This window comes from Rattus rattus, chromosome 15, assembly GCF_011064425.1.
Source record: "Rattus rattus isolate New Zealand chromosome 15, Rrattus_CSIRO_v1, whole genome shotgun sequence".
NCBI lineage: Eukaryota > Metazoa > Chordata > Mammalia > Rodentia > Muridae > Rattus > Rattus rattus.
The window spans coordinates 57,824,656-57,835,792 of record NC_046168.1 but is presented as its reverse complement, the minus strand read 5'-3'; the positions used below and the strand labels follow the sequence as shown (position 1 = coordinate 57,835,792).

The window sequence follows — 11,137 nt, the reverse complement described above, 5'->3', positions numbered from 1 at the left end:
AAACAACGGCACAAGAGAAAGGGAAAAATAAGGTTAAAGGGAGGGCCAGGAGGCTGAGGGCGGGAGGGGGAAGTGGGTATCCGCAGTTGAAGAGAATTCTCACTGAAAGTCAACTTCAAGAATGGCCAACTTAACTTAAGCCTACTTTAATGGTGTGGCCATTGAGTCATGCGCATGCGCATGCCCAGGCGCATGTGCACGCGTGTACACACACACACACACACACCTTCACTTAGATGGTAGGTGCTGTCCAACTCCCAAGTGTGTGTTTTTCCTTTATCCTTCCCCTGTGTGTGGTTTGAATGAGAAATGTGTGTGAGGCTGTGGGGTCCCAACGCTGTGTGTTTGCAGCGCTGGGGGAGGTTATGGAACCATCTGAGCATCTGAGAAAGTGCATCTCTTCAGGCTCCAGTTTTATAGCCTCAACCTCTTATTGTTCTCACTTGGTGTATGGATGAAATTGCCTGGTTTTCAGCCCTTGCCATGGTAACCCTGTTCTCCACCATGTTGGAGCCCATCCTTCTGGGAGCCAGGAGGTGGACCAAAAATCATTCGTGTTAACCCCATGACAAGGAAGTAGCTTTGTTCTTAAAAATTTTTAACTGAGTGAGACTAGAAAGAAATGCCAGAATAGAGAAGTTTGGAGCTGTTTAGGGGGGGCTGGGGATGTTGTGTTTTTGGAAACTCAAATGCTTTAGATAAACTTGATTCTTTATTCACCTGAAAAGCAGACTCAGAGAACAAACACACAAGAAAATCTGTCTCTTTATTTGCAGAGTCCTTATTTGGGACCTGTACCCGGAGATGTGCTGGGATGGAACTAAAAAAGAGCCTGCCTGAATGTCACAGGGAACCCAAAAAAGAGGACGGCAAGTTCAAAGAAAGGGAGCTTAAAAGATAAAACAAAAAAGTAAAGGGAGGGCCAGGATATAGCTGAGATGCAGAGATCTCTCTGCACACACGTATCCGAGTTGAAAGAGGCATTCCCTCAATCTGAAAGGTGTACATGGCTCAGCATCAAATAATGGCAGCCACCCAAAACATGAGGATTTTAATGCTGTTCACCAGTATCTGCTCATCTGTACTGTAAGACTTGCAGGCCCAAGGGTACCATGTGCACACACACACACACACACACACACACACACACACACACACACACACACACACACACAGATTTCTTCCTTGCCTTGAAGAAGTTGCAAATATCTCTTGACAAGCATTGGGAATTTAGCAAATTAGTGGGGTGATTCTGGGCGAGATTGTGGGGTGGGCCTGTGTCACAGGTGTGGCTAAACTTTACCTTTTCCCTTCTAAAATTCCCAGCACATCTGAAGGGAAGGCTAGGTCACACCGTGTGGCAGCGTGGGGAAGGACTCTGCCTACCTTTAGAGACCCTTGAAACTGCTCAGAGCGATTTCTTTGTTCCACTGTGGAGTGTGGTTTTCAGGTAAGCAAATAAATGAGTCACCCCAGTCTTGAAACCAGTTGGCGGGCTTTGAGGGGATGGCTAATCCTTAGGGCAGAAGTTAGACTGTAAGTTAGGGCCAGAGACTTAGTTTTGATAGCCACCCAGGAGAAGCTCCTGGTGACACTGCGTCCATGACAGGAAGCAAAGACACAGAGCAGAAGCATCGCTACAGAGGGACCTGGGAGCCAGACACTGCCAGGGAAGATTGGGCTGGAGAATTCTGCTCTAATGTAGTGTGGTCCTAGTGGCTTAGAGACAAAGACGGAACAGAACACCAGATAGCAGAGCAAGCATCAGAAGCCTCCATAACTTCCAGAGTTCCAGGCAACAGCAGGCTAAGCAGGGACGTCAAAGCTCTTGGGGAGGGGAGAGGCCCAGCTGCTGCTGCTGTGTGGTGAGACACTGCCCTCAAGTGGTTTATGGGCTGGGAACCTCAGTGCCCTGGTCCGCACCAATGACAGACACCATAACAGGAACATGGGGTACATTAAAAAACAGTCCTACAGATGAACCCCATGACCGAGCAGATTCACGTGTTAATGTTGACATGCTTGACCCATGCAGCAGGAAGGCCTTGGAAGAAGCCTCCTTGCCCTTCCTCCTACACTCCAGCTCCATCTTCTTCCAGGATCCCTGGATTCCAGTTGCCCAGATCATGTTCCCCATACTCTCGATTACACAGATGCTAGAAACCAACCGCTCACCTAATGGACACCCTGGATTTATGATGTCTTGGTAAGTTAGTTTCTAATTTGCACAATGTTGCCATATTGGCTAGCGGTGACCCTTTGCCCAGAGTTCCTTTAGGAAAAGTCTTGGCTTCAAGTGTGACGGCTCGGGACATGTATCAGTTGTGTGGTGGCCTCAGAGCAAACCCATTTTCAAGACTAAAGCTAAAAGAAGGAGACATTGGAATTTCTAATATTGTTCCTGTGCAGTATGGTTTAGAGAAAGTATAGGAGGGAATGGTTGGGTTTGTGGTGTCTAACCTTCGAATTATGAGCTGATTTATAAAGACAAACTGTCCCTATCCAGGGATCAGCTCTAGACAGACAACTCTGCGGGTGACATTTTGTTCTACCTCTCCCTGTGTAGTCTGGATGCAATGCCTGAGTGACCTGGGAGTAGAGTACAGACAGATTCCCACCTCAACAAGGTTTATCAGCAAACACATCAGCATCTGTCAACTCGGAAGCTTTACCAACTCCCCTTAGAAGATAAGTCTAGAATACAGTGCAACCAGTTTTGAGTTTTTCCCTGTATCATAGCTTGAGTGGAATCAGAAATGAGGCAGGATTGAGATAGAAGTTCATGATAGGAAGAAAAACGAATATTTGTCAAGCATTTGTTATATGCAGGATGTCCTGCTATCCCGATCTCTGTGGAGGGTGTGGGACTTAGCTTCTTATCCTTCTCTTACTTGCCTAGTTATAAAGGAGCACATTTGTTTGTGAGGATAAAGAGGTACATAGGGAATAAAGGAGTACTCAGAAACAGCACCCTCACAGACCCAAGTGCAAACGCCGAGATGGAGCTCAGGACTCAGGGAGAAGCCTCTTGGTTGTTCTCTTCCGTCTGTGATGTCAGTTACTTTTCCGCTTGCCGTATCTGCATACCTGAAGTGACCAACGTAAAGGTGGGAGGATTTATTGTGGCTTACGTTTCAGGTTTCCATGTATTGGAGGGAAGTGTGGGTGGAGCAGAGTGGCTTACATCATGGCAGAGAGGGAGGAGAGAAGCAGTGGAGTTGGGGGAAGGGCAGAGAGATGGGGAAGGACAGAGAATGCCAATGCCAACTGGCTCTCTCCCCCATGCACATCTATTCGTCTGCACTCCAAATTTATGGGGTGGAGTCACACACGTTCAAGGCAGGTCTTCTCACTCTATTAATCTTCTCTGCAATCAATCATGGACACACCACGATGTACTTTGTTAAATGTCCTAGCACCTCTCAGTTCAGTTGAGTATACTATCAAGGTTAATTATCACAGGTTGGCCCCTCGTCTAGCTGATACCTGGACACACGTTCTTAAACCATAACAGGACATTCCCCTGAGAAGACCGGCCTGACTCATCCAATGCAGTTTCCGGTAGAGACACTGGAACATAGACTTTGTGCGGTAGGAATTGAGAAGAGAAAATTTCTCGAATCACAGAACTCTGTGTGTGTGTGTGTGTGTGTGTGTGTGTGTGTGTGTGTGTGTTTGTGTGTGTGTGTGTGTGTGTGTTGGGGGGGTGTTAGTAAGCTAATGGACTACAGGCCTAAAAGAACAAACCTGTGCCTCATGCCTGAATATACATTAAGAACTTGATGGCAAACCATGACCTTCTAAGGACAACTGCATCCTGCTTGCAGACTCAACCAATTCAGCTCCATCTGCCATCCTATCTCAAAGTGCCCCCTTCTTGTGTTTAGTCAGTGTGTGTGTACTCTGTGTAAACAATATATGTCTTCCTTTCCTACATTTTAATTATTTTTTTTCCAAATAACAGCAAAACCAACAACCATTCTTGCTATGGTTCGACAGAAGTTTCACAGTTGCTATCTAGCCTTGCTGATGGAAATTTCAACAACCTGTCTTTGGACGTGGTCCCTGTAATAGCTAACATCTTTACAGCTCAGTGAATGCTTTTCAAAGCTCTTTTGGTTTCAGGGGTTTTGTTGTTGGGTCCTTCCTAGACTTCTTATTGTACTGAAACATAAACAAAGCAAGAGAAGAAGCTGACCCAGTCATAGGTTTGCACGGGGAATGAGCCACATGCATTGTATTAGCATCTATTGTCCTATGAGTGATTTTAAGATGCAGTTAAGTTTTTGACACAGGTCTTGTTACCAGGATCTAGCTCTGGCCTCCCATGACTTATCAGTGTTTTATTCTCCATAAAAATCAATTCAGAGGCTGCACAGAGTCTGGTGTGGAAGGCAGACAGAGTCTATTACAGAATATTATGAGATAAGAGTAGGCAATGGCCACAGGGAGCACTCTTGAAGGATGAAAGTGAACAAGAGTCACAGAGCATGGGCATTTGTTAAATGTCAGGCACCTCTAAATCTAGTTAAGTAGACAGTCAACGTTAATTATCATAAGTTGGCCCCTTGTCTACATGATACCCAGACAGGCTCCGCTGAGAGGCTGTTGTGAAGGAAAACACAGTGGTATGAGATACAAAATAGCCATAGTGATCAGTGAATCTGTTTGCATTTTAATTGTGTTTCATATTATATCTGGGAACAGACAGCTTCCTAGAGGACATTTTCTACCTAGGTGATTGACAGCTCCATTTGAATCAATTCCTGACACTTAGTATATATCTTTGTTCTCTTCTAGAAAGCCTCCAATTAGATGGTAATCTTAGGATATCTGGAGCAGTTTCCAATGTCATGTCCTGTAGCTATTTTTTCAAAATTGAAACATTGCTTCTTGAATGAGGTTTCTTAAGACTCTAGTAGTAGGACCTGGAGAAATGGTTAAGTGGTTAAGAACACTTGTTACTCTTGTAGAGGACCTGGGTTCAGTTTCCACCACCTACAAGATAGCTGCAGGAATTATACATATATATTTAGACAAAAAATCCATACACATAAAATAAAAATTTAAAAAAATAAATAAAAAACCAAATTCCATAAGTAAGCAAATCTTACAGGGTTAGGGAAATAAATAAAACTCACAAGTCTCAGAAAGTTCCTGAAACTCACAAGATTCTCAAGGGTTCTCCTCAAAGTTATATAAGCAATGATATTTGTTGGAAAAGGTGACTCTTTAATCAGCTGAGCTACCTTCAAGTCATGTGGGAAGCTCCAGAGACACAGCTTTCATGAGATGTTAATCATACTGGGGTGGATATGTAGTGATGAGCTGTGTTTGAGACACCCATGCTCTTTAAATAATCCCTCGCTCATATTCATATGAGTAATCCCAATAAATTTACTGGTTCCTTATGCTAGATTTAGGTGGAATGATGTCTTTGGTCACTGGTTTGCTATCTGAATAGATTTTCTAATAGCTCCCTGCAAAAGGCATACCATATGTGACTCTACCCAAGGCCAAAGTTACAACTTAAATCTGACTCTTCTGAGCAGTAAGCAAAGCCCTGATGTTTTGTTCCTCGTTTTATAAGATGCTGCTGATAAGGGAAGGAACCCATCACTAATTATCAAGGAGACTCAGATTGATGGAGTGAGCTTGCCACAGAACTTCCCAAGGGATTAATTGGAAAAAGAGAAGACATAAGACTAAGACAGCAAATAAGTACAAGGTCCATGGAGGAATAAGGTCCCTAGCAAAATTAAAACAGGTCTAACCCATCTCTACCATGAAAACCTGGAGCTCCACTATCTAAGCAGTTTATCAAAAGTGATGGTGGTATCTGACATACATTGAACCTGGTCTTGCTCTTTGTATGAAGAAGATGAGATATTAATGGAACATCAGGGAAAAGCACTTAATCTTGTTCAAATAACATCCTATGGCATATAGATGGAAAAGAAAAACTATATCATTATACCGATGGAAAAATTTGAATATAATGATTGTCTTAGTTAAGGTTACTGCTGTGATGGAATACCATGACCACAGCAACTCTCATTATAGAAAGCATTTAATTGTGGTTGGCTTACAGTTCGGTTTAGTCCATCATCATGGCAGGAAGCCCGGCAGCCTGTAGGTAGGCATGGTGCTGGAGAGGAGACCAAAAGTTGTACATCTGGACCCATAGACTGTGGGAAGAGAGGCCCTGGGCCTAGCTTGGAAAGTGAACACAGTTGGGTAGATCTCTGTGACACATACTCTTTGATAGCCTGTTGGGATTCACAGAGCCTACAAGTAAATGGGCTTAAAGATTGGGCTTCATGGTCCATGACCAGGTCTGCATTTAGATTTTTTTTTTCTAGCAGCTACCCAGAGAGAACTGCTTGGAGACTGAACATAGCTCTTTTAGAATTTTTCTAGCAGGATTTTTGACTTTGTTTGGGAAAATCCAAGGATTTTCTTCTAGCGGCTTTTCTGACTTTGGTTGGAAAACTCACGAGCTATCCAGAGAGCTTTTAGAATTCTTTCCTAGCATGAAAGAACTGTCACTAGCAGAGAGCTGTCTCAAGCAAAGGGTTAGCTCGAGCAGATGACAGTGCCAAGAGCTATCTACAGAGAGCTGTCCAAGGAGCCATCTCTAGCAGACTACAAGGCTGTCTGCTTGCACACCATCATTTGACCTCTAGTTGTTTATTTCTCAGCTCCCAAACACCCCTTCCTAGAACCCCTCTCCAAGCCAAGGATGGTCCTTGGTACCTTTCTAGGTTCTAACTTGGGAATGATGATCAATCAAACTAGTGGCAGTTCCTGGGAGCTGGATGGTTGTTCTTCCAGGTGAAAAAGAGATGTAGCGTGTTTTTGATGGTTTGAGTAGATCTCTATGACACATACTCTTTGATAGCCTGTTGGGGTTCACCGAGCCTAGAAGTAAATGTGCTTCAGGATTGGACTTTGAGGTCCATGACCAGGTCTGCATTTAGAAAGGGGTGCCCAAAGAACACCCCAAAAGGACTTCGGCCAGGGTTGACCAAGAACCTACAGACATCCTAGAGAAGGCCATTGGAATATCAGCTTCTAAGTAAGATGAGAGGAAGCTTTTCATTGGATAGCTTCATAGTGCGATTGGAACTATTGGAACTGAAGAGCAGTGAAGATAATATCTAATCCCCAGGGGTTTAGCTGAGTGACCTGGGACATAAATGAAAAGGAGAGTCCTCACCACCTGGAAAAGATCTTGGGAGGGCAAATCAAAAATCAAGTTTAATAATCAGCAATGGGGCATTATTGGGGGGCCAACAAAGAGCTAAAAGTCCACAATAGAGAAATTTGCTGACTGGGTGTCAAGTCCTGCCTGGGATTCAGGCCAGAGAAAATATTGTTTTATGGTTAGTAAAAACCCAAGGGTACTTCAGTCTGATTATAGCTGGGTGGCTGTGATTATCACACCTGGCATGCCAGGAGCCCACACTTTTAGGGGAGGCTGGTGAGGCCTGATTCACTGTTTTCCTCATGATACGGTCCAGCGTAGTTCTGTTTTGTGGGGTTTTTTTTTTTCCTCCTATCATTCACTCATTGGCTATACTTAATTGCTAGGTGTTTGAAGACCATGTAGGTTGCCACAAATTAATCATTTTCTTTATGGTAAGTTAAAGTCCTACGGGTTCTTTTATGGACTTAGGATGAAACCTTCCCTCCCTTTAGTTTCGTCCCTATCAGTGCCATCTGTTAGGAAGGGTCCAGGTTGTGCTGACCATGTGGCGTCCCTTGGGAAACTGAAGACATTTCCACTGCAATGAGTCTCCTTTTGTTTCAGTATGTATACTGGTTACAACTCAAACTCTGGAGTCCTCAGCACCGCTGTATTCAACTGGAGCCCGAGAATCACTTAGTCTTGTCCCAGCATCCCTTTGGGAGGTGACTGGTCTGGGGAAGAGGCCAAAATATCAGCTGTACTCTTAGCTTTTTTTATCCTTACTGGCTTTGACCTGCAAGTAAGGCCAGCCACACCTGTCTGAAAGAGCTTTAAGAGTAGTTTCAAATTTAGTGTAATCATGTAAAACTTGACAAAGATAAGTTTTAAATGCATCTGGGACCTCTTAAGCCTCACTTTTCCTCATAGTTCAGAGGTTGACAGAATCAATAGAAATTATAAGCAATTATCTTTATAAATAAAAAATCTCTTTTCTCTAGCCTCTTGTAATTGTTTCTATGAGAAAATTAACGTTTTAAGGAGACCTAATTGCTGTAAACAGAGACTTGGGCTACAGTTCTACATCGTTATCTTGAATTTTGAATTTACCAACTTTTAATGATGCTTAATTATAGCCAATTTAGTTAAACTTATACCAACTTTCTATAAGTTTGAATTTTCCACAAAGCTTCTTGTGGCATAATTTAACCTTTTGCTTCTTCCTTAATCACTTTCTATTTTCATTTTCAACAATACTTTAAGGCACAACTCATTTGTCATACAAAACCCTTTTCATCGAGAAGTATTTCCTTTTTTAACCAGGAGTGTATTTTTAAACCTCAACGTTGACGTCTATCTCTTTCTCACACTAGGGATTTTCTTTCTGTCTCATTTTCCTTTATAAAATTCTTGAAAGCCTAGACCACAGATGATCACCTTCTGTCTTTACCAAGCGTACTTAGCTGGAGGATGACATTAAAGGTTACCAGTTACATTCAGATGTCTCTAACATGAAACTTATATTATCTACATAGATTATGAATCCAGGTCAAGAGCACCCCCTTTTAAAATTTGTATTATTTTATTTTTTACAGTTTGGTAGTCAAATTTATGCCAGTTTGGAAGGATTTATAAAAGAGATAAATCAACAGGGATTGGAAGGAAGGTGTCATCTAGAAAGAATCAGAGACATCAGAGACATCTCATAACAGTGTGGGCACATGAGTGGCCTGCCTGATTCCAGAGTGGCCCTGATCAGCAGTGGCCATGTTCTGAATCTACCTAGAAGCTGGATGCACCATTTTTCATCCAATTCCTGAATTGCCTGGTCAGCAGGGACTACGTCTCACGAGCTCCCTTGGCTGGCAGGGACCAAGTTTCCACTCCTCTTGGGTTTTTTTTCTTTGTTTTGTTTTTTGGTTTTTTTTTTTTTTTTTTGTTTTGTTTTTTTTTTTGTTCGTTTGGTTGGTTTTGTTTGTATGCACAGTAGAAGTATGACAGCATCTCTGAAGGTACAACATACATTTGTCCTGTAAAGATCCGTAGAGATTACGAGAAACCCATAAAGAAATTTGGACGTTTGTAAAGTTCCTTTCGGGACCCAGCGAACAAGCATGCAGAGCAAGGATCTCTAAAAACAGAAGAACCCAATGTTTGGGATCTGTTACTGTCCCTTTAAACTGATCTAGGCAAGGCCCAGATCATATTGCGTGTGTGGCAGGAACACCCAGGAGCCATCACCTGAACACTGCCACCCACCGTTTGAAAACAGCTGGGTTAAGTTAGTGTGGACGTAACAGAAGACAGAATGTACAAGCAGCACAGGAGAGAACAACCTGAGTCGTATAGGCCTTAAGAAGGCAGGTAAAGGAGACCCCATAGCCAGGTGCAGAAGTGTGCACACGGAGTGAAGTTATAGGTCAAAGGGGGCAGAAAATCCAGATCACACATTACATACCGCAATACATCTCTGCATGTGTGTATGGTCTCAACCATGGGTGTGGGGAGGGCACGCCCTCTAGGAACAAAGATGGAAGAAAGATGATCATCTGGGCAGGAACACCAAAGTATGTTTCCAGGGTCTATTCTTGCCTTCTCTCATATGCCTGAGCTGGTGTGTGTGTGTGTGTGTGTGTGTGTGTGTGTGTGTGTGTGTGTGTGTGTGTTATATGTCCATGTGTGCATGTGCATGGGTTTATTATATGTCCATGTGTGTGTGCATGTGTGTGTGTTATGTCTGTGTGTGCATGTGCATGGGTGTGTTATATGTCCATATGTATGTATGTGCATGCATGCATGTGTGTGTGCTATATGTCCATGTGTGCATGTGTGTGTTATATGTCTGTGTATGTTATATATCACTGTGTGCATGTGTGTTTTATGTCCACATGTGTGTGTATGCATAGAAGCCAGAGGACGACACTAGGTGCCCTATTCTGACACTCTCTGCCTTATTTTTATAACACGGGGTCCCTCACTGAACCTGGAACTAAGTTGGCAGCCAGCAGCCCCCAGAAATCATCCTCTTTCCCCCATGGCACTGGGGTCACAGGCATGCGTGTAGCCATGCCTAGCTTTTACATGGGTGTGGAGCCCAATCGAGGCCCTCGTGCCTGCACAGCAGGCACTTTACTGATGAAACCATCTCCCCAGCCCCTTCCATGGCTCTCGATGTCCTTGCATCCATTGTGTGACACATACCCATGCTGAGATATATTTCTGTGTGTAATATGCGATCTGAAAGTTAATACCAATCATTTAGACTGAGACACCTACGTTCGCCCCAGCCAAGGCTGTTAAGAGGCTACTTAAGCAGGTCTACTTGGAAAATTATTGCTAAGGAAACCATTTCACCTCATAAATTCATGGCTATTCAATAACTTCTGGCATTGGAAAGACGCAGATGTGTCCATCTATGTTTCTAACATGTTCATGACATCTGAACCCTCTCTCCAGCCCCAGAGCTCATAGTCTCTCTTAATGCACTACCAGGAGTGGTAGATTCTCATTTTGTCATATTCTGTTGATTAGAATGTAAAGTCATAAGACTACATAGCACTTGTGAAAGTTTTTAAATCTGCGAGTGTTTGTAAAATAATGTCATTGTATTTAAAAGAAAAAAAAAAAAGTAGGTGACCCAGGTAGGTGTAGGTGACTGACAACATCCTAGAAAGCCATTGTAGGAAAACTGTTTTTCTCTGGATGGAATGTCTCTAGATCTAACCTATAGAAGTCCTGGCCCTCAGCTGTGGCAAGGAAATCAGTAGCAACAATGCAGCTGATATCAGGTCTGTGGTGAAAAGAATGAGGCCGTTGGCATTCCCTCTTGGAAGGAGGGAGAAGGGCCATGAGAGTCTCTTCTGAAACTCTGGTCATCACTCCCTACTCCCAGTGCACAGTCCTGCCTCAGCTGCTGTGGATAGGAGAGATGTGCTAGGGTTCACAGGA

At 43.4% G+C, this 11,137-nt stretch overlaps 1 non-coding gene across 1 annotated transcript; it reads left to right on the top strand.

Annotated features, from left to right (window-relative positions):
- Positions 1-6,388: 6,388 nt before the first annotated feature.
- Positions 6,389-6,453, top strand: LOC116885096. The gene has a single exon (XR_004385963.1). It is a non-coding gene; the product is annotated as a U7 small nuclear RNA (small nuclear RNA).
- The last annotated feature ends 4,684 nt before the right edge of the window (positions 6,454-11,137 follow it).